The 22,726-nt window shown below is 44.6% G+C and overlaps 2 protein-coding genes across 5 annotated transcripts in view; one reads left to right on the top strand and one right to left on the bottom strand.

Annotated features, from left to right (window-relative positions):
* LOC140720783 (uncharacterized) overlaps positions 1 to 22,726 on the top strand; it is a 421,256-nt gene that overhangs the window by 139,773 nt on the left and 258,757 nt on the right. The window lies entirely within an intron of this gene.
* LOC140720779 (NACHT, LRR and PYD domains-containing protein 3-like) overlaps positions 1 to 22,726 on the bottom strand; it is a 68,215-nt gene that overhangs the window by 44,685 nt on the left and 804 nt on the right. Inside the window, exons 1-2 of one of the 2 annotated variants that reach the window (XM_073035615.1) lie at positions 20,082 to 20,199; positions 13,751 to 13,916 (exon numbers count right to left, since the gene is read on the bottom strand). The gene's annotated coding sequence lies outside the window, so the exon portion shown is untranslated. Of the gene's footprint in view, positions 1 to 13,750; positions 13,917 to 20,081; positions 20,200 to 22,726 lie in introns of those variants that run through there. The other variant, XM_073035616.1, reaches the window with a different exon arrangement.

Raw genomic sequence — 22,726 nt, forward strand, 5'->3', positions numbered from 1 at the left:
GATAATTTTTACTTTGAACTTACTCAACTTCCCTAATGAGGCAAATGACATCGAGCTGCAGCTCCAGTTCCTTAACTCATTCTCTGCGGAGTTGCTGCTTGGTGCACCTGGTGCAGATGTAGTTATCTGGGAGGCTGGAGATCTCCCAGAACTTCAGTAATTTCTCTTTTTTTATTTTAAACAATTCACAAACATCAACAGATTTCACAATGCTTGTGATGTCCTGAACAGATTTTGCTGAAATGCAATGCCCATATTCACTAGTTTTCTCTTCATTCCGATACATCAATGTTCACAACATCCATCCCCAATACCTACGCACCTCACTGTCAATCTGTTACATCTCCTGCTGAGGTCACTTGTCTCTTCACTGAAGGGCAGTGATCAGAGACTTAAAGAAAAAAACAGGCAGTACTCCTTCTTGGGCTGTTACTGAACAGTGGCTCACCAAAGATAACCGAAAAAGCAAATAACAAAGCTTTACATCATGTACTGTGAGCTTAATTATGAGCAAGAGTAACGCGGCAACATTCCATAATAATGAAATTGAAGTTGTATTGGCTCCTTTTACCCTGCGTCATGCTGCATTTAATTCAGCCTGTGATGGTAATGCTTCCCCCGGCTCACTGCCCCTGGGGGCGAGGGTCCTCTCCCAATCCCGACCCCGCAGACAATCCCAACACGGAATGGAAAGGAAACTGCCGCCCGTCCAGGAACAGTGAGCATGCACAATGACTGTTGCACCATCAGTGCGGGGCTGAAACGAAACCTGCAGATGCTGCAGATCTGCGGTAAAATGAGAGGTGGACACAGGGTCATGTGACTGGTGGAGTGTCTCCCGTGACAATAAACCGGATCCTTATTTTAATTATGTGGAAATATCAGATAGACTGGAAATTCGGGAGGGAGGTTTAATTGAAGTGTACACATTTTTGAGTAGCTCAGAAAATAGAAAAGACTAAATTCTCACACAAATGGGTAATATACCCGGAAACACTGGCTGCATTTCGGCCGGTTGGAAGAGTGGAATGGAGTCAGGAGAAACATATTCCCCACTTGCAACGGAAGGTCGTGACAGATGTAAATCTCACTGCCTTGTCCAAACGGGCGAAAGCTGGGTGTGTTCCCAGCATCACCGCCTCATCCCCACCCCTCCCGAGGAGCAGAACAACAGGGGCTGAGCGTTAGCTCATCCAAGGCGGTTTGGTATGAAGGTCCCACAACCCAGACAGACCCCGGCAGGTTCCGTCCAGGAAGCGCGGCGAAGGCCGCCAGTTCGATTGAGATAACGGGTCTCAATGCCCAGCATCAGACCTCCTCACTCGGGACTGGTCTCAATACTCACCGATGGGAAAGTTATGTCTTCACCCCGCAGTCAGTGATCCATCCCCTTGCTCCCCGCCCGGGGGACTTTTCCCAACCCCGAAACTTATTCAACAAAGAATGGAAAGGAAAACACCGCCCATCCGGGAATGCGAGCATGCGCATTATGATCAATGCGTCATCAGAGGGGAGGACTGTCCAGGGTGATCTGCTTTGGGATGGAGTGGCTGCATCCAGTGCAGAGTCGTGTTGTTTAGGATTTTCATAAACAATAGTTTTATTGATGTTAGCTGGAATTGCCAGCAGGGAAAACACATATTGCATCAGGTAACAGAACACCTCCCGTACACAGTCTTGTCTCCTGGGAAACTAAACACTCACAATGTCGACCTTAGGTATCCCTTCCTCTAAAAGTGAGTGTATCATTCAGTTCGCTGATCACTGAGAGCAATTATGGTTTGTTGGTCATTAAAGTTCGCCCTGGGTAGTTTGGATGGAGTTGATGTGGAGTTCGGGGTGTCACAGTGAAAGAACCGGACAGCCAAACGCTCTGACCTAGTGACCTGCGGCCATGGATGGTGCCGCGGTGAACCTCCTGCAAAGCGCAGGCGCGGTGCCGACTCCAGCTGACGCCGGCGGGACTCCTGTACGAGCGGCGGTGAGGAAGGGGCTGATCTCGGGTTTGAGTAAATAGAGGGTGGGTTGCAGTGGGAAATGTCCGGTTTCGAGTTCTTCCCAACAGCCAGAGGCTCCGGACTCTCCAGTCTTTCAGTCCCGGTTTTGCGCCTGACCGGGATTGCGGGATCAGTTAGATGCTGGTCCCCTTGCTGGGAGGGTGGACCTGCGTGAAGAGGTTATGTCTATATGTGCGGATGTGGGTTAAATGCTGCGAAGGATTTGGAGAGGGAGAGGGAGAGGGAGGGTGGGATATTGAGCGTTATTGGACGCAGTTATTGGACGTGGAGGACGGACATGGGGCAAATTAAATGGTAAACTAGGGAGGATCTGATCCATTGGATCTGACAGGATACATCAGGAAGCAACAATTTTCTCTTCATATTAATTAATTACTGTCTAATCTTGCTGTTAACATTGTGTTTGTTACAGAGTCCCAGAACCTAGAAACTCTCAGTCTACAAATCTCTGGTGAGACCGCACTTAGAGTATTGTGTTCAATTCCGGTCACCTCATTATAGGAAGGATGTGGAAGCTATGGAGAGGGTGCAGTGGAGATTTACCAGGATGTTGCCTGGATTGGAGAACAAGTCATATGAAGCAAGGTTAGCAGAGCTGGGATTTTTCTCTTTGGAGCGTAGAAGGATGAGAGGGGACTTGATAGAGGTCTTTAAGATTATGAGAGGCATAGATAGAGTGGATAGTCGGTACCTGTTTCCCAGGACACGAATAGCAAACCCCAGAGGGCCTGGGTACAAAATTATGGAAGGGAAGATTAGGGGGGACATCAGGGTTAAGTTTTTTTACACAGAGGGTTGTGAGTGCCTGGAATGACTTGCCAGGGATGGTGGTGGAGGCTCAAACATTCGGGGAATTTAACAGCCTCTTGGACAGACACATGGATGAAGGAAAAATGGAGGGTTATGGGTAGTTTGGGTTTAGTACATTTTTTTTAGGGATTATATGGGTCGGCACAACATGAAGGGCCTGTACTGTGCCGTATTGTTCTGTGTTTCTAACCTTGACAGACATCACCGTCATGGGCTGCGAGTACAGATTGGGAATGGAGAGGGGGTGTCAGTGACCTCTGCATCAGAGAAGGACATGGGATCGTACAGCCGTCTGTCAGATATAAAAGTTCTCACAGTGGGATCAGAACTAGTGGCAAATCTGGAGATAAGAAAATGGGATATTGCCCGACACAATCATCGCATGTTCTACCGGCTAACAGGAATAAAATGCTTTTAATATAAATTTGAAATAGAAGTGCTGGAAACGGTACATCAGATTGGATCTGAGGAAAGAGAAACTGTGAACTGGACTGTCCAAGAAGCTGCCCGATCTGCTGAACGGTTCCAGCTTTTTTTTTTTGTCTCTTTATACTTTAAATGATGCACAAATATTGACTGATTACAAGATGTTTGTGACGGCCTGAACGAAGCTGAAGAAATGTAAGTCCCACATTCATTAGTTTTGCCTTCATTCCAACACAGGGATAATACAGTCGATACAGTCAATGCTCACAACATCCTCCCCACCCCACCCCCACTTTCAATCTGTTATATCTGCTCCCGAGGCCACTAACTCTCACTGAGCAGAGAATGAAAAATACGTTCACCACTCCCTGTACATCTGGTGGGCTGTTACTCTGGCAATGGAGAAAGTGGCTCTCCAAAACTGATCAACAAAGAAAATAACTTCAAATTTTTCCTTTATCTTTAAAGTTCAACTTTAAATACAGCAAATTTCCTCATCAGAAAGATTAATGTAGTGGTCATTTTGCAATGTTGAAACTAAAATTGTAATGGCTGTCTTTACCCTTCCTCATCTTGCATTCTATAATACCTCTGGCAGTTCCAGGTACAAACACCGTTTACAGAAATAACTCAGCGATGCAAAATACTTCACAATGAAGACAATGGAGGAGAAATATTGTTGATATCTAATCATTGGTGGGACACAGGCTGGACGAAGGTTGATGTATATCATTGAGTTGGTGGCATATAGGCTGGACAGAGGTTGAACAAGATGTTTAATAAATATCATTGAGGTGGAGGCATACAGGCTGCACACGGGTTGAATGAAATGGGTGGGGAATGAGCAGATGTAAACAGGTGGGAGAATGGATCAAGGATGATCACTGATCATTCTCGAGCAATACACGGTTACCAAATTAATGATACATACTGTGCTGCTCTGGGGAGTGGGATAATGCAGTCGATACATTCAGTGCTCACAAAAACCTCCCCATCCCACTATCAATCTGTTTCCTGACAAAGATTAGCACAGTGGACATTTGGTAACATGGAAACTAAAAACGGAATGGCTGTCATTACCCTACCACGTGCTGTATTCAATAAATACTCTGGTAATCTAGGTAACAAACACCGATTTCAGAAATAACTCAATAAGACAAAATACTTCACAATGAAGACAGCAACAGAAGGGAGATTGTTGGTATACTCATTGTTGTGATACAGGCTGGACAGATATTGAACAAGACATTTGATATATATCATTGAGGTGGTGGGATATAGGCTGGACAGAGGTTGAACAAGATGGTTGATATATATCATTGAGGTGGTGGGATACAGACTGGACAGAGGTTGAACAAAATGGTAGATATATATCATTGAGGTGGTGGGATACAGACTGGACAGAGGTTGAACAAGATGGTAGATATATATCATTGAGGTGGTGGGATACAGGCTGGACAGATATTGAACAAGACATTTGAAATATATCATTGAGGTGGTGGGATACAGGCTGGACAGAGGTTGAACAAGATGGTTGATATATATCATTGAGGTGGTGGGATACAGACTGGACAGAGGTTGATCAAGATGGTAGATATATATCATTGAGGTGGTGGGGTACAGACTGGACAGAGGTTGAACAAGATGCTTGATATATATCATTGAGGTGGTGGGATACAGACTAGAAAGAGGTTGAACAAGACGGTTGATATATATCATTGAGGTGGTGGGATACAGACTGGACAGAGGTTGAACAAGATGTTAGATATATATCATTGAGGTTGTGGGATACAGACTGGACAGAGGTTGAACAAGATGGTTGATATATATCACTGAGGTGGTGGGATACAGGCTGGACAGAGGTTGAACAAGACATTTGACATATATCATTGAGGTGGTGGGATACAGGCTGGACAGAGGTTGAACAAGATGGTTGATATATATCACTGAGGTGGTGGGATACAGACTGGACAGAGGTTGAACAAGATGGTAGATATATATCATTGAGGTGGTGGGATACAGACTAGAAAGAGGTTGAACAAGACGGTTGATATATATCATTGAGGTGGTGGGATACAGACTGGACAGAGGTTGAACAAGATGGTAGATATATATCATTGAGGTGTTGGTATACAGGCTGGACAGATATTGAACAAGACATTTGATATATATCATTGAGGTGGTGGGATACAGGCTGGACAGAGGTTGAACAAGATGGTTGATATATATCATTGAGGTGGTGGGATACAGACTGGACAGAGTTTGAACAAGATGGTAGATATATATCATTGAGGTGGTGGTATACAGACTGGACAGAGGTTGAACAAGATGGTTGATATATATCACTGAGGTGGTGGGATACAGGCTGGACAGAGGTTGAACAAGATGGTTGATATATATCATTGAGGTGGTGGGATACAGGCTGGACAGAGGTTGAATGAGGTGGTGGGGATGAGGAGATTGAACAAGATGAGAGAAGGGATCAAGGACAATCACTGATGGTCCTCCAACAATACACAGATACTGAATTTTAAAAAAAATACTGTACAAAGATTCTAGAATGACTGAGATGGAATAACAGGACCTCCCTCGCTACCAAATGCGCCTCAGTCCATCTCCATTTAATCACACTCAGTATTTCGGTTTGTCCTACAGAAGTGGGTGATCTCACATTTCCCACATTGGGCTCCAGCTGACCTGTTGTTTCCACTCATTTATTTTGCCTGCGTAACCCCGAAACCTTTCGATAAGAGGCACAGAACATAGAACAGTACAGCCCAGGAACAGGCCGTTCGGCCCACAATGTTGTGCTCAAACTAATTAATTAATCAAATCGCCTACTGAACTAATCCCTTCTGCCTACACAATTTTCCTTCACATTCTCGTTTCTATCTAAACATCTCTTAAAAGTCCCCAATGTAACTGCCACTACAACCACACCAGGCAGCACATTCCAAGCAACACAGCACTCTGCGTAAAAGAAACACTTGCCCTTTACATATCCTTTCAAACTACCCCCTCTCACTTTAGATACATGGATCTTGATTTTACAATTTCTACCCAGGATAAAAAAATATTGTCTGTCTTCTCTATCTATGCCTCTCGTAATCTTATACACCTCCATCGTCTCACCCCAGCCTGTGCCGCTCCAGAGAAAACAACACAAGTTTATCCGAACTCTGGTTATAGCTCATGCCTTCGAATCCAGGCAATATCCTGGTAAACCTTTTCTGTACCCTCTCCAAATCCACGACATCCTTCCTGGAATGAGGGAACCACAACTATATGAAATACTTCTGATTTGGCCTAACTCACGTTTTATGAAGCTGCACATAACCTCCTGAATTTTGAATGCTATATCTTGACTAATAAAGGCTGCATGCCATTTGCCTTCTTAACCACGCTGTCACTCTGTGTCGTCACTTTGAGGGAGCGATGAACTTGGGAATCCAAGAATCCTCTGCTCATCGACACTGATAATGGTCTTGCATTTATGGGTGATATCTCTTTATAGTTGAGCTACAAAGGTGGCAAGATAATCATCACGAATCAAATCTCACTGAGTTTTCTCACGCACTGTTGAATTTATTGACAAGTGGGCATGTATGAGAAGGTACAGGTACAGAGAAACACTGACGTGCAGCAGCATCAAAGGCAAGTACATTCAGGTAACACACGGGACATAAATTATGCAGTTCTGTATCGTTATCAATATAGAAATACAAGTTTTATAACATTACCAATATACAAATATATATGTTGTGTCAATAATCATAAATACACCTTTCGTGTAAATAACAATACGTTTTTTTTCAAGAGCTGACTTGGAAATTTTTATTTGGTCCATCGATAGTTTGGGAACAACTGGGCTCGGAGCACCGCTCCCTACAACACCGACTGGGACATCCAGCGGGCCAAAGAAGGGTCTGGTTATTGTTCTCTTTAAACACACAGACAACAAGAACAGGAGCAGGCCATACAGCCCCTCCAATGCATTCTGTTATTCAATAAGATCCAACACCAGTCCATCCTTACCCCCAACATCACTTCAATCCACTTCGCCCAGACCATTGGTTCCACTGGCAGGTCAACAGTCTGCCAGTGTTTGACCTGCAAAGTGGTGAATATCTCTTCTCGCTCAGACATTTCCACAGACGAGCCCCGCATGTCCCTTCCTCAATGTGAATGGGCTCCTTCCCCCATGCTGCTCTTTGAAACCCCACTGGGTCAAACATCCTCTCAGACTCCATGCGGTCCATTCCTTCTCACGCCATCTTTATCCTCTCAGTAAAATCCCTCACCCTCGCCCTCCTGCCGAGCACCCTCCCCATGGGGCCGGCATCAAGCCGATGAACCGAGCAGTCTCCTCATACCTCTCAGCAATACAATAGATTCCGGCCTCAAAAGACGCTTCACAAACGCACCCAACTTTCCTCGGAGGGAAGTGGAAAGAAATCAAAAGCAAGACATTTACTTTGGGATTTGTTCCGCTTTGACGGGGAGTTCGGACGGGAGATGGAATCAGCGGAGGTAACGCCCTCTCAGCTGCTCTGCCTCGGCTATTGGGTGTAATCAGTGATTAACATGGCTTCACACCTATGTGAAGACTGTAACTCCTCTGTTGACTGTGGGGTGGGGTGGGTGGGTCAGGTAATTGTCACCCTAGCCAGTGAAGTTCGACAGTCTCAACGCCAGTGTGACGTAAGGAACTGCACACGTGACGTCAAATCCGGGTGTGGGGGAACCCACACGTGTCATCAAGCATGCGGCGGGGTTATTAAACTTGAACATAAATTGGACAATCTTTGTGTCATATGCAAAATACATAATAAATATAGATATAACAAATATGTGTTCAATCAATATCCGGCTTGTAAATGTTGCATTTTGTCCCTAATGCAGACAGGGAGCAGCCATACTCCAAGCATCTGTCCCCACAACACCCATTCGGACAGCCTGCTGGCCGAAGTTGGGTCTGTTTACTCCGTTGTTTAAACCCAAATTCCTCAAACAAAAGTCAGCCACCGGGTCCCTCCAGCCCATTGTGTCATATAGTAAGATCGTGCCTTGCTCTCAAAATCACCCCCGTCACTCCACTTGCAGGGCAACGCTTTACGGGTGTCTGCTACAAGTATGCTGAAGCCTTCTTCATCCTCGCCACTTCGGAGGAGATGTACCCCCTGTTCTCCCACTTCAATCCGTCACCCTTGCAGCTCCGCCAACTTCTTGGCGAGGAAGAGTGGCATTAAAAAACGAGCTTGTCGGATCGTTCCCGGGAGACGTTAGGAAACACGTCATGGGGTCTACGGAGGGAACTTCTGAATGACGAAGCCCATATCCCCATTGACTGGTATACTAAATTGGCATTTGCTGTCACCAATCAGAGACAAGTAAACCTCACGTTACTTCATGAAAGATACCAGGCACGGGCAGCATGCTTAAATCTTCTCAACGTCAGCCCGGGAGCGCAAGCATGACGAAGCTCCGCGAGAGGGCGCGCGTGGGCAATAGCGGGGCGGTGAGCTGGTGCACGCGGTAGATGGGGAGACTGTCGAGTCAGTAACAGGGAACGGGGCGCGCGTCCCTCGTCCCGTACCGCGCTGGCCAGCTCACCGATTGTGTCGCAGTCAATCCGCAACCCACTGGGGTACAACATTAACGCACAAGTCTCGATGTACATAGTTAATTAATGTAATGTTTCTTTTCAGTTCCACAATATAGTTAATATGCAGACGTTATATTGGCTTACAGTAATTAAACTGTCAGAACTTTTCTAATCAACACAACAAATGCATAAGTGGACCACTCGGCCCTCCGAACCTGCTGCTGATCTGATTTAAACTTTCGTTACGCATTCCCCCATGTTCATCTCGATAACACTTCAACTCCACTCTTTATAAAGAAACCGGGCTTTGAATGGAATCACAGGATTTACTTTCACCGGTCATTGAGGAGAAAGAATTCATAACTCCCGCGATTAACACTGGCAAAAAATAGGAGGGTGAGAGGGAGAGGGGGGAGGGGAAATTGCTGCTTTTCATCACAGGATGCCCTGTCCACAGCCAAACCTCTCACAGTCTCTCTGAACATTGCATCAACGTCTTCATCATCTGACCCAACACGCTGCTTCCCATCCCGAAACGACTGAGTTTAAACTGATTCCGGCAGCTCCAGCAGTCCTGGCTGCGAGGACATTCGTTCATCTCAGGTACAACTCATACCTTCGGTACTGGGTCAAATGGGCAGATTGCAAAACCTATTTCTGCTTAATCACAGATTCATAGATTCTGGTAATTTATTGGTAGAAAAGTACTTGATAACGCCAGGCTATGTAAATGTAAAATTATTGGTTGGCATTTGCTAGTCAGGTCTGATAGAAATGTGATACTGGGACATTCAGCTTCAAGAGGGTTTACTATTAGCAGAGGCTTGCGGAAGATAGACTCGAGGGCAAGTATATCATTGTAGCTTGCAATAAACGGAGGAATCAATGACCTGTTGCTGTAGTTCACGGTAAATATATATATATTCTGCAATATATACAGCAAGAAGCAGTTGCGGCATCTTGTAAAGGGAGGAAATTCTCAACGCGTTATGAGATTATTATGACGTAACACACACAAACAAGGAAACATCAGAAGTGAGAAGTTTGAAATATAACTATTTAACAATTACAGCACGTAAACAGGCCATCTCGGCCCTTCTAGTCCGTGCCGAATACTTACTCTCACCTAATCCCACTGACACGCACTCATCCCATAGCACTCCATTTGCAAAAACAAAGGAGCTGGTTGTGGATTACAGGAGGTATGGAGATGGGCCTCTTTCACCTCAGACGGTTGAGGAAGTTTGGAAGCGACCCTGAAATCCTAAGAACTTTTTTATAGGGGCACAACTGAGAGCATCCTGTCTGACTGCATTACTGCCTGGTATGGGATCTGTACCTCCCTCAATCGTAGGACTATGCAGAGAGTGGTGCGGGCAACAAAGACAGGTATGTAAAAAGGGCCCGAAGGATCATTGGGGACCAGAGTCTCCCCAACCACAAACTGTTTCATCTGCGACCATCCGAGAAACGGCACTGCAGCCAGGACCAACAGGCTCCGGGACAGCTTCTTGTACCAGGCCATCAGACTAATTAACTCACGTTGATTTGAGGTAACCTATATTATATGGACTGTTCAATTTATTTTAAATTATTACAAATTACTTTTATTGCACATTGCACATTTAGACCGAGACGTAACGTGTATTTTTTTACGCCTCATGTAGGTGAAGGATGTAAGAAATCCATTCAATTTAATTCAATTCAATTCAAACTTGTTAATCGTGCTATGCGCATTCATATACAGGTCAATGGCATGAATAATGAACTACAGAGATCTCGACACTGACACACACATCCCACTCGTCACAGGCCTCCATTCGCTAAAATCATCTACAATCATCTCCGCCTGCTTCTTGTTCTCGAGCCCGGTGTGAATCCACCTCGCCAGCTCCCCGTGAATCCCACGTGACCGAACCTTCCAGATCAGCTGCCATCACAAAAAGTAGAGCTCCTAGAACAGATCCTTGTGGGACACCACTAGTCACAGCCCTCCAATCTGAATGTACTCCCTTCACCCCGACCCTCTGCCTTCTGCAGGCAAGCCAATTCTGAATCCACCTGGCCAAACTTCCCTGGATCCCATGCCTTCTGACTTTCTGAATAAGCCTACCGTGCGGAGCCTTGTCAAATGCCTTACTAAAATCCATGTAGATCACATCCACTGCACTACCCTCATCTATATGCCTGGTCACCTCCTCAAAGAACTCTATCAAGCTTTTTAGGCACGATCTGCCCTTCACAAAGCCATGCTGACTGTCCCTGATCAGACCATGATTCCCTAAATGCCCATAGATCCTATCTCTACGAATCTTTTCCAACAGCTTTCCCACCACAGACGTAAAGCTCACTGGTCTATAATTAACTGGACTATCCCTACTGCCTTTTTTGAACAAGGGGACAAAATTCGCCTCCCTCCAATCCTCTGGTACCATTCCCGTGGACAACGAGGACATAAAGATCCTAACCAGAGGTTTAGCAATCTCTTCCCTTGCCTCGTGGAGAAGCCTGGGGAATATTCCGTCAGTCCCCGGGGACCTATCTGCCCTAATGTATTTTAACAACTCCAAAACCACCTCTCCCTTAATATCAACATGCTCCAGAACATCAACCTCACTCATATTGTCCGCCGGTCTAACTTTAACGAGGGAAATAATGGAGTACGTTACTAAAACAAATTAGATCAAAGCATTAACCTGAAATTTAAATCTTGAATGCATTTATCATGATCCGGGTGAAAAAATCTGGAACTGCCCCTCACACTTTATAAAGCTTGACACTGAATACAAAAGGACACACAGAAAATGCTGAGCTCATCATGCCAGGCAGCATCTGTATGTCAGCTGTACTCTTCCATAGACGCTGCCTTGCCTGCTGAGTTCCTTCTGTATTTTGTGTGTGTTGCTTGGATTTCCAGCATCTGAAGATTTTCTCTTGTTTGTGATGGGATACAAATAAGTCATCGTTCAGTCATGGCAGAAGGTACAAGTCATAATACATAGTGGCATGCAAACGTTTGGGCACCCCGGTCAATATTTCTGTTACTGTGAATAGCTAAGCGAGTAAAAGATGACCTGATTTCCAAAAGGCATAAAGTTAAAGATGACACATTCTTTTAATATTTTAAGCAAGAGTATATATTTTTAAAATTTCCATCTTTTACAGTTTCTAAATAACAAAAAAGGAAAAGGGCTAGAAGCAAACGTTTGGGCACCCTGTATAGTCAGTACTTAGTAACACCCCCTTTGGCAAGTATCACAGCTTGTAAACACTTTCTGTAGCCAGCTAAAAGTCTCTCAATTCTTGTTTGGGGATTTTCGCCCATCATTCCTTGCAGAAGGCTTCTAGTTCTGTGACATACTTGGGCCGTCTTGCATGCTCTGCTCTTTTGAGGTCTATCTACAGATTTTTTATGACGTTTAGGTCGGGGGACTGTGGGGATCATGGCTTGCGCTTCTTGAGGTCGTCCATTGTGGATTTTGAGGTGTGTTTAGGATCATTATCCTGTTGTAGAAGTCATGCTCTTTTCATCTTCAGCTTTTGTTTTTTAAAGACGGTGTGAAGTTTGGTTCCAGAATTTGCTGGTATTTAATTGAATTCGTTCTTCCCTCTACTAGTGAAATGTTCCCCGTGCCACTGGCTGCAACACAAGCCCAAAGCATGATCGATCGAGCCCCGTGCTTAACAGTTGGAATGGTGTTCTTTTCATGAAATTCTGCACCCTCTTTTCTCCAAACCTTCCTCTGCTCATTTCGGAATAAAAAGTTCTATTTTAACTTCATCAGTCCACAAGACTTGTTTCCAAAATGCATCAGACGTTCCTTTGCAGACTTCTGACTTTGAATTTTGCGGTGAGTACGCAGGAAAGGTTTTCTTCTGATGACTCTTCCATAAATTCCATATTTGTGCAGGTGTCGCTGCACAGTAGAACAGTGCACCACCACTCCAGAGTCTGCTAAATCTTACTGAAGGTGTTCTGCAGTCAAACGGGTGTTTTGATTTGCCTTTCTAGCAATCCTGCGAGCAGATCTCTCGGAAGGTTTTCTTGGTCTTCCAGACCTCAACTTGATCTCCATCGTTCTTGTTAACTGCATTTTCTTAATTACATTGCGAACTGAGGAAACGGCTACCTGAAACCACTTTGTTGTCTTCTTAAAGCCTTCTCCTGCTTTGTGGGCATCATTGATTTTAATTTTCAGAGTGCCAGGCAGCTGCTTAGAGGAGCTCATGGCTGATGATTGTTGGGACAAGGTTTAAGGAGTAAGGGTATTTATAAAGCTTTGAAATTTGCATCATCTGGCCTTTCCTGACAAAGGCTGTGAACAATTTAAGTTATCTGAGAGTTTAAATGTCCTAGGGTGCCCAAACCTTTGCATGGTGCTCCTTTCCTTTTTCCACTCTAAAATTGTACAAAACAAAAATAATGCACTAAACTTGCTTAAAATTTTGAAAAGAATGTTTCATCTTTAACTTTATGACTTACGGAGTTCAGTTCATCTTCTACTCACAGTAATAGAAACTTTGACCAGAAGTGCCCAGACATTTGCATGCCACGGAATGGGAGTAGAATTTGGTGATTCGGTCATTCTAGTCTGCTCCATAATCAATCATGGAGGATGTTTTTTTTTCCCAACATCGTATTCTTGCTTCCCTGCAATAATACTCAACCAATTTAGCAATCCAGAACATGAATACACCCAAGGATAACCTCTGCTACCCTCTGTGGTAACAAATTCCACACATCACCTAACCTTCGGCTGAAGTAATTTCTCCCATCTCAATTTTAAAGTAGTATTCCTAGGTTTATTCAGCCCCACTCCAGCCATTTCCTACCTTGCTTTGTACAGAAATCTAATGCCTAAAGGACTCGTGTTAGATAAATGAGACTCACCGAACTTTCTCCTGAGTGAATCAATGGAAACTCTGAGTCAGAAGGGTTCTCTCCAGTTGGTGCTCTCAGTCCTCGGGCTGGTGCACTTGCTGTTGTTCCCTCGTCTTCAGTCGTGGTTTGCTTCCAGTTGTGGGTTTTTCTTCAAAATCTCTCATCGCAAGTCTAACTTTAACCAGAGAGATAATGGAGCACGTTAACAATTCAAAGGAGAACAAGGAATTAAACTTATCGAAATTTAAGTCTTGCACGAATATATAATGATCCGAGTGAAGAAATCTGTAACTGTTCCTCACACTTTACAAAGCCTGACATGGGATACAAAAGAACACATACAAAATGCTGAAGGAACTCATCAGGCCAGGCAACATCTGTATGTCGACTCTACTCTCTTCCATAGACGCTGCCTGGCCTGCTGAGTTCATCCAGCATTTTGTGTGTGTTGCTTGGATTTCCAACATCTGAAGACTTTCTCTTGTTTGTGCTGGGATACACATGCTGGGGCTCATGGTATAAGGTACAAGTCTAAACATACAGGAGTAGAATTAGGTGATTCGGTCATTCTAGTCTGTTCCATAATAAATCATGGAGGATTGTTTTCCAACACCGTATTCTTGCTTCCCTGCTATAACACTCAACCTATTTAACAGTACAGAGCATGAATGTACCCAACGATAGCCTCCACCACCCTCTGTATTAACAATTCCCACAGATCAACCAATATTTGGCTAAAGTAATTGCTCTTGTCTCAGTTTTAAATTGAAGCCTCTTTATTCTGAGGCGGCACTCTCAGATACCAGACACTCCGTCTAATCAAGATATCCTCTCCATTCACACTGCATTCACACGTGTTGTTATTCAGTTGGTGTAAATAATCACTCCTGCCCTAACACCCACCCCCAACTAACCCCCAACCACCTGAACACAGGTCCAGTGCCATCAAATGCACTACATGCATAAAACATTATCATTGCTCAGCTTATTTTGAAAACCTTGTTAGCAACAACTGTATTGAATACATTTCAGTACAATTGGTACAAGGATAATGTACCCCGGGAAAATCTTTGGTTTCTTTACTCTTCTATCAATTCTCACAAAACGAGCGCTGGTGCACTGGTCCATTCGCAGGAGATTAAAATGTTCCAGGGTGAATGTAATAAAGATGTAATGTAATAAAGGTGTGCGACCTGTCTGCAATAAATGTCGATTATGTGTAGAAAGTTTCAGTTGAGATACACAGAGCCCTTAGAGCACAGACACAGGACTGTTAGCCCATCCATTCCGCGCCATGTTCGGAGTGGTCCCATTCCTCTGCACCCAGACCATTGCCCTCAATACCTCCCTCATCCATATACCTACCAAGTATCTCTCAAATAACACAACCGAACCTTCATCTCTTACTTCTGCTGGGAACAGGTTCCGCATTCGCACCACCCTCTGAGTGAAGTAGTTTTCCCTCAGATTTCCCTTAAATGTGTCACTTTTTGCCCTAAATCCAATGATCCTACACAACCTGAGGGGAAAATGCTACCTGCATTCACCCTATTTATACCAGCATAGGTTTCTATATCTCTAGCGGGGTTTCTCAACCTGGGGTCCATGGACCCTTCCTTTGATTGTAGGGGCAAATGGCATAGAAAAGTTGGAACCCTGCTCGGATAACCCCTCATTCCCCTCTATTCCAGGTAATCAAGTTCTAACCTGTTTAACCTATAACTAAAATTACTTCCTGAAACGCCAGCAATCTCAGTGTAATTTTCCCTGCACTTTTTCACGACGATCCATATCTTTCCTCCAAGTAGCTGACCAGAACTGCAACACATTTCTGCATATGTTGGAATCACTGTGTCTTTTACAACTCTAACATTAATAACCCAACACTTCTTCTTGATAGCCTGCGTTATAAAGGTCAATATGCCCAAAACTCTCTTTACAACTCTGGTGTTGCCTTAAATGAATTGTGCATCTGTAACATTCACGCCAGGACAATCGGGTTCAATCAATGTCAATCTGATGTCTCCAGACACTCCTGTGCCTAACGACACTTTCTGGACAATCAATGTCAGTCTCATGTCTCCAGACTCTCCTGTGCCTAACGTCACTTTCTGGACAATGAATGTCAGTCTCATGTCTCCAGACTCTCCTGTGCCTAACGTCACTTTATGGACAATCAATGCCAATCTCATGTGTCCAGACTCTCCTGTGCCTAACGTCACTTTATGGACAATCAATGCCAATCCCATGTGTCCAGACTCTCCTGTGCCTAACGTCACTTTATGGACAATCAATGTCAATCTCATGTGTCCAGACTCTCCTGTGCCTAACGTCACTTTATGGACAATCAATGTCAGTCTCATGTGTCCAGACTCTCCTGTGCCAAAACGTCACTTTATGAACATACGATCAATGTGAGTCTCACGTGTCCAGACTCTCCTGTGCCTAACGTCACTTTATGGACAATCAATGTCAGTCTCATGTCTCCAGACTCTCCTGTGCCTAACGTCACTTTATGAACATACGATCAATGTTTTTAAACTATCATACTTTATGTATTGTGTTTTGTTTATTATTGTGGCCTCTAACATTTTGTTCTCCTTTACACTTGTTACTGGAATGACATCAAACAATTTTGAATTTTGTACCCTGGGTAAAATACCACGACCAACCACATATCTATACTCCCTCTTGATTTCATGAACTCCTACAATGTCACCCTAATTCTCATCTGGAATAAAGATCTAGCTCGGCCAAACGCTTCCTATGACTCGGCCCTCTAGCTCAGACAACATCTTCAGCAATCTCTCTGCACCCTTTCCAGCTTGCTCATATAATTACTACAGTATGGTGAACACAACTGCACATAATACTCCGTGTAGCCACACCAACAATATTATGCCCATAATCCAGAACTTAATGCCCTAACTGATGAAAGCCAGCATGACTAAAGCCTTCTTTTTCACCCTCTATACTTGCACGTCCACATTCAGTGACTGTACTCTTGTACTCCCAGATCGATCTGTTCCACAACACTTGGTGCCCTCCCATGCACTAGAAAAAGCTGGGAACTCAGTAGATCAGACTACATCTCTGAAAGGAGGAATGGTGGAAGACCCAGTTCCAGAACTGAGACCGTCCAAGATGCTGCCGATCTGCTGAGAGTCTCCAGTATTTTCCACTCCTTACTTTAAATTTCCTGCAACTGTAGTATTTCCTCCCTCTTCATTTTAATGCACAGATAGTAACTGACTGTAAAATATCAGCAACCCTAAACTGTAATTGCCACCCCACCCAACCAATTTCTTATTTCCTCAGTTCATCACAACCCTGGTGTAATTCATCCCATACAGTCAATGCTCACAGCGTATTTCCTCCCACTATCATTCTGTTACATTTGCTCCTGAGGCCACTGTCTCTACGCTGAGAGGCGGTGACCATAGAGCGATAAAGAAGTGCAGCACTTGCTGCACCTCTGATGGGCTGTTACCCTGGAAACAGAGGAAGTGGCTCACAGAAAATAACCGAAAGAGGAAATAACAAACTTAACATCAGATGCTATGAGTTCCATTATGACAAAGCTTAACACTGCAGCCATTTTGTAACGGTGAATCTAAAATTTAAATGGTTGCATTTACCTTGCTACGTGCTGTGTTCAATTAAACCTCTGGTATTTCTAGTTATCAAAAAACAATCCTGGACAAAATGTAAAACAAAACTACACAATGAAGACAAAGTTTGAAAGAGAGATCGCTGAAACATATCATTGCCGCAATGCAATACAGACTGGACATATGTTGAACAAGATGGTTGAGATATATCATTGAGGTGGTGGGATACAGGCTGGACAGAGGTGGAACAAGATGGCTGATATATATCATTGAGGTGGTGGGATACAGACTGGACAGAGGTTGAACAAGATGGCTGATATATATCATTGAGTTGGTGGTATAGAGTCTGGACAGAGGTGGAACAAGATGGCTGATATATATCATTGAGTTGGTGGTATAGAGTCTGGACAGAGATTGAACAAGTTGGTTGATGTATATGATTGAGGTGGTGGGATGCAGACTGGACAGAGGTTGAACAAGATGGTTGATATATATCATTGAGGTGGTGGGATACAGGCTGGACAGAGGTGGAACAAGATGGCTGATATATATCATTGAGTTGGTGGTATAGAGTCTGGACAGAGGTTGAACAGGATGGTTGATATAGATCATTGAGATGGTGGGATACAGACTGGACAGAGATTGAACAAGTTGGTTGATGTATATCATTGAGGTGTTGGGATACAGGCTGGACATAGATTGAACAAGATGGTTGATATATATGATTGAGGTGCTGGGATGCAGACTGGACAGAGGTTGAACAAGATGGTTGATATATATCATTGCGGTGGTGTGATACAGGCTGGACAGAGGTTGAAATGGTTGATATATATCATTGAGGTGGTGGGATACAGACTGGACAGAGGTTGAACAAGATGGTTGATATATATCACTGAGGTGGTGGGATACAGACTGGACAGAGAGTGAACAAGATGGTTGATATATATCATTGAGGTGGTGGGATACAGACAGGACAGAGGTTGAACAAGATGGTTGATATATATCATTGAGGTGGTGGGATACAGGCTGGACAGAGGTTGAACAAGATGGTTGATATATATCATTGAGGTGGGGGCATACAGACTGGACAGAGGTTGAACAAGATGGGCAGGGAAAGAGCAGATGGAACCAGCTGGGAGAAGGAATCAAGTGCACTCCCTGATGATCATCGAATAATACAAATCCTGGAATAATAGTACACGCCACTAGAAAACAGATTTCAATTAAACAAATCCAGAACAAACAATAAGAACTTTGGTCTATGTCCTTTTCCACTCTACAGTCTTTATCAATGCTCCCCCGAAATTATCCCATCCTGATATTTCACATCTTCATACGAGGGGTGATCGATAAGTTCAGGGCCTAAGGTAGAAGGAGTCAAATTTAGAAAACTCCTTCTACCTTAGGCCACGAACTTATTAATCACCCTTGATGAGTTATTAACTACATACTTTCTGCATAATCACTCAAAGAGTTGATCTGAACGTGCATGTAAAGAGAGCTGTATAACTCGTCTCCTTCTACCTTAGGCCACGAACCTATCAATCACCCCTGCTGTGGACACTTTCTGGAGGTCGAAGCTGGACTGTGTGTAAATGTAGGAGGGGAATATGTTAAAAAAAATAAATGTGCTAGGTTTTCTAAAATTGACGCCTTCTCCTTAGGCCACGAACTTATCAATCACCCCTAGTATGGCTACTACTGCTCTTCCTTTAACTGAATGAAGTAGCGGGGAACTGTGCACAAAGCTGAGCACATCATAGAAACCAACCTCCCCTCCATGGACTCTGTCTATACTTCCCACTGCCTCAGTAAAGCAGCCAACATAATGAAAGATCCCCACAACCCTGGACATTCTCACTTTTAATGCTTCACAGGGTCGAAGATAAAACAAAACAGAAACATGCCACCGGGGCAAGGACGGTGTCCATTCTGCTGTTAGAAGCGAACAGCGTGATGAGTGGACTCCTGACCTCACAGTCTAAATCGATGTGACCTTGCACCACATATCTACCTGCACTGCACTTTCTCTGTAACCAGAATGATTTGTTTTACCTCAAAGTACTGCTGCAATGTATTGATCTGTGTGGAGAATACTGGAGACACGATTTTCACTCAACCTCTGGACATGGAAAACAAAATAAAGATTCCCCATTTCAATCGTATGAAATATTAGACAGCCTGGGTTGCTCCTTTGGAAATTCCGGAGGGAGTGTACACATTTCCGAGAAACCCAGATAAATGAACAAGACTTAATTCTCTCATTAATAGGGCCAGATATCGGGAAACACTGCCAGCATTTCGGCAAGTCGTAGCAATGGAAATAAAATGGAAATAAATTTCCCAGTCCCCCGAGAGGACGTGAGAGATCTGGATCTCACTGTCCTGTCTGAACGGGGAAAGATGAAACTTCTCATACAAGTGGAGCAGTATCTCCCGAGGGTGCGATTACTCTGTTTAACCCTCTGATGGAGGTAAAGTTCCCCGGGTATATCTTAATGGATGGGTTCAGTACCGGCATCACCACCTCATCCCGCTCCTGGGATCAGAACACCAGGGGCTGAGCGGCGGCTCATCACAGGCGGTTCGGTGTGAAGGTCCCATAACCCGGACCGACCACGACAGGTTGTGTCCAGGAAGCCCGATGAGGCCGCCAGTTCGAGGAAGTTAACTGGACTCTCTGCCCAACATCAGTTTCCCCCTCTCCCGGGATCGGTTTCAGTACTTACCGATGGGAAATTGTCGATGCGTTCACTCCTAGCGACCGGCCTCAATACTGACCGATGAGAACTCGATCAATTTGTCCCACAGACAGCGATCGGTTCACCGGCTCCCAAACGACGATTCGATTCAACAGAAAACGAAAAGAAAACCATCGCCCTTCCGGAGTCTGTGAGAGCGGGGGCGGGGCCTCGGAAGCGTAAACAGCAGATGCTGCACATCTACGTTTGGAATGGGAGCGAGAAACTTGTCGGGTGGAGGGTCTCGCACCTGATCCGGTGACTCTGCTCCTCGCCCCTCACCCACTGCCCGACCCATCCGCCGCATTTTACACGTTATTTCATATTTACACCAGCTACGTTTTTTATTTTGCCCTCGGTACCTTTGGCGTCCCCATCGCTCCACCTCTCGGATCTCGGAGTTCGAGTTCCCATCCCGATCCGATACACAAGTCAGACCCGAAAAGGTTTCATTCAAATCACTTCTATGTTTATAAATAATAATATTAATCACATTCCTCCAGCCTCACTGGACAGGAACACTGAAACATCAAGTGAGAAACAGCAGGAGACCATTCAGCCCCTCTAACCATCAGCAAGATGGCGGCTGCTGTCCCATCTCAGCCACATGTTTCTGTCCGATCCTCATTTCCTCGATCCCTTCGGTCTCCACACATCTGTCAGCCTCTGATTTATGTGAAATTGATCACTGAGACTACATCGTCCTCCAGGAATCAGTCTAGTGAATCTCTAAACCATATACTCCATAACCTTTTTGTTAGTACTCCATGGAATTAAATTCCATTTCTGCAGCCCCGTGTTGCCCACCACTCACCTCCCACCCTCTGTCACTATTTTCACGTTCTCACCTCTCCCCTCACCTGGATCCACCTCTCACTCCCCAGCTCTTGCCCCATCCCCACCCCTCACCTCTTTTCTCTGACTATTTCCCGTCCACTCTCAGTCCAGAGGGAGGGTCTCGGCCCGAAATGTTGACGGTCCATTTCCCTCCACAGATGCTGCCCGACCCACTGAGTTCCTCCGGCAGTTTGTTCTTTGGTCTATATAACCCGTGTTAGTATGGGGAGTGGGATTTTACACCATATTCCAGGTACAATCTGAACAAAGCACAAATTACCATACTTAAACACGAGAAAGCCTGCAAATACAAAGCCAGACACACAAAAATGCTGGAGGAATTTAGCACATTGGGCAGTATCTATGGAAAAGAGTAAACAGTCCACATTTTGGACCACAAGCCTTTTTCATTCCTGAGGAGGAGGGGGAAGATATGTGAATAAAAATGTCGGCGAGGATAAAGAGGGGAACTGGAAGGTGATAGGTGAAGTCAAGTGATGAGCAGGTCAACGGCTGAAGAATAAAGAATCGGAGAGTTGTCAATAGGAGAAAGGGAAGGAGGGGACCCGGGGGAAGTAATAGGCTGGTGAGGAGAAATGAAAGTTCAGAGTGGGGAATAGAGAAGTGGGCGGGTGATTTGTTTACTGGAATATTCAATATTCATACATTCAGGTTGGAGGGCACCCAATGGAATGTAAGGTGGTGCTTGGGCACTCTGAGGGCGGTCTCGTCTTGGCACAAGAGGAGGCCATTAATCGAGACGTCCGAATGGGAATCAGAATTAAAATGTTTGGACACTGCGAAGTCCCCTTTGTGGCGGATAATACAGAGATGCTCGAAAAAACATTCTCCTAATTTATGGCGGGTCTCACCTATGTAAAGGAGGCTGAATCGGGAGCACGGGATACAACAGATGATCCCAGCAGATTCGCAGGTGAAGTGTTGCCTCTCCTGGAAGGACTGTTTTGGCCTCTGAATGGACGTGAGGGAGGAGGTCTACGGGTATGTGTAGCATTTACGCCGTATGTAGGGATAAGTATCTGGTTGAAGGTTAGTGAGGATGCATGAATAAACAAGGGAATTGTGGAAGGGGTGATCCCTGTTGACTCCTGTTTGTCTTATCCTAAACAGATTTGCATAAATGCAATCCCTACATTCATCAGTTATCTCTATATCGCAATATAAACATCATATATTCCACAAAGTGAATGCTCAAGGCATCCGGGCTTCCACACCGGCTCCTGAGGGGCAGCGAATGTGTCTCTACGCTGAGAGGCGGTGACAACAGAGCGATAAAAAAAGTGCAGCTCTTCTTGCAGCTCTGGTGAGCTGTTACCCTGGAAACAGAGGAAGTGGCTCACCAAAAATAAACCGACAAAGGGAAATAACAAATTCAACATCAGATGCTGTGAGTTTCATCAAGACAAAGATTAACACTGCAGCCAAAACTAAAATTGTAATGGCTGATTTTACTCTGCCTTGTGTTGTATTCGGTTGAAGCTCTGGTAGTTCCAGCTCACAAAAAACGATTCCTGGATTACTCAATGAGCTCAAATATCTCACAATGAAGACAAAGGTTAGAAGAAACATTGCTGATAGATGTCATTGAGGCGATGGGATACAGACCAGACAGAGGTTGAACAAAATGGCACGGAATGAGCAGAGGGACAAAACTAGATGTTCCCCAGTGTGATGAGTTGGACACCTGGCCTCATAATGTAGCTCGACGTGACATTGCACCATATGTCTACTTGCACTGTACTATTACCTCAACGTACTGTTGAAACGTATTCATT

Source organism: Hemitrygon akajei, unplaced genomic scaffold (genome assembly GCF_048418815.1).
Source record: "Hemitrygon akajei unplaced genomic scaffold, sHemAka1.3 Scf000047, whole genome shotgun sequence".
In the NCBI taxonomy this organism is placed as follows: Eukaryota; Metazoa; Chordata; class Chondrichthyes; order Myliobatiformes; family Dasyatidae; genus Hemitrygon; species Hemitrygon akajei.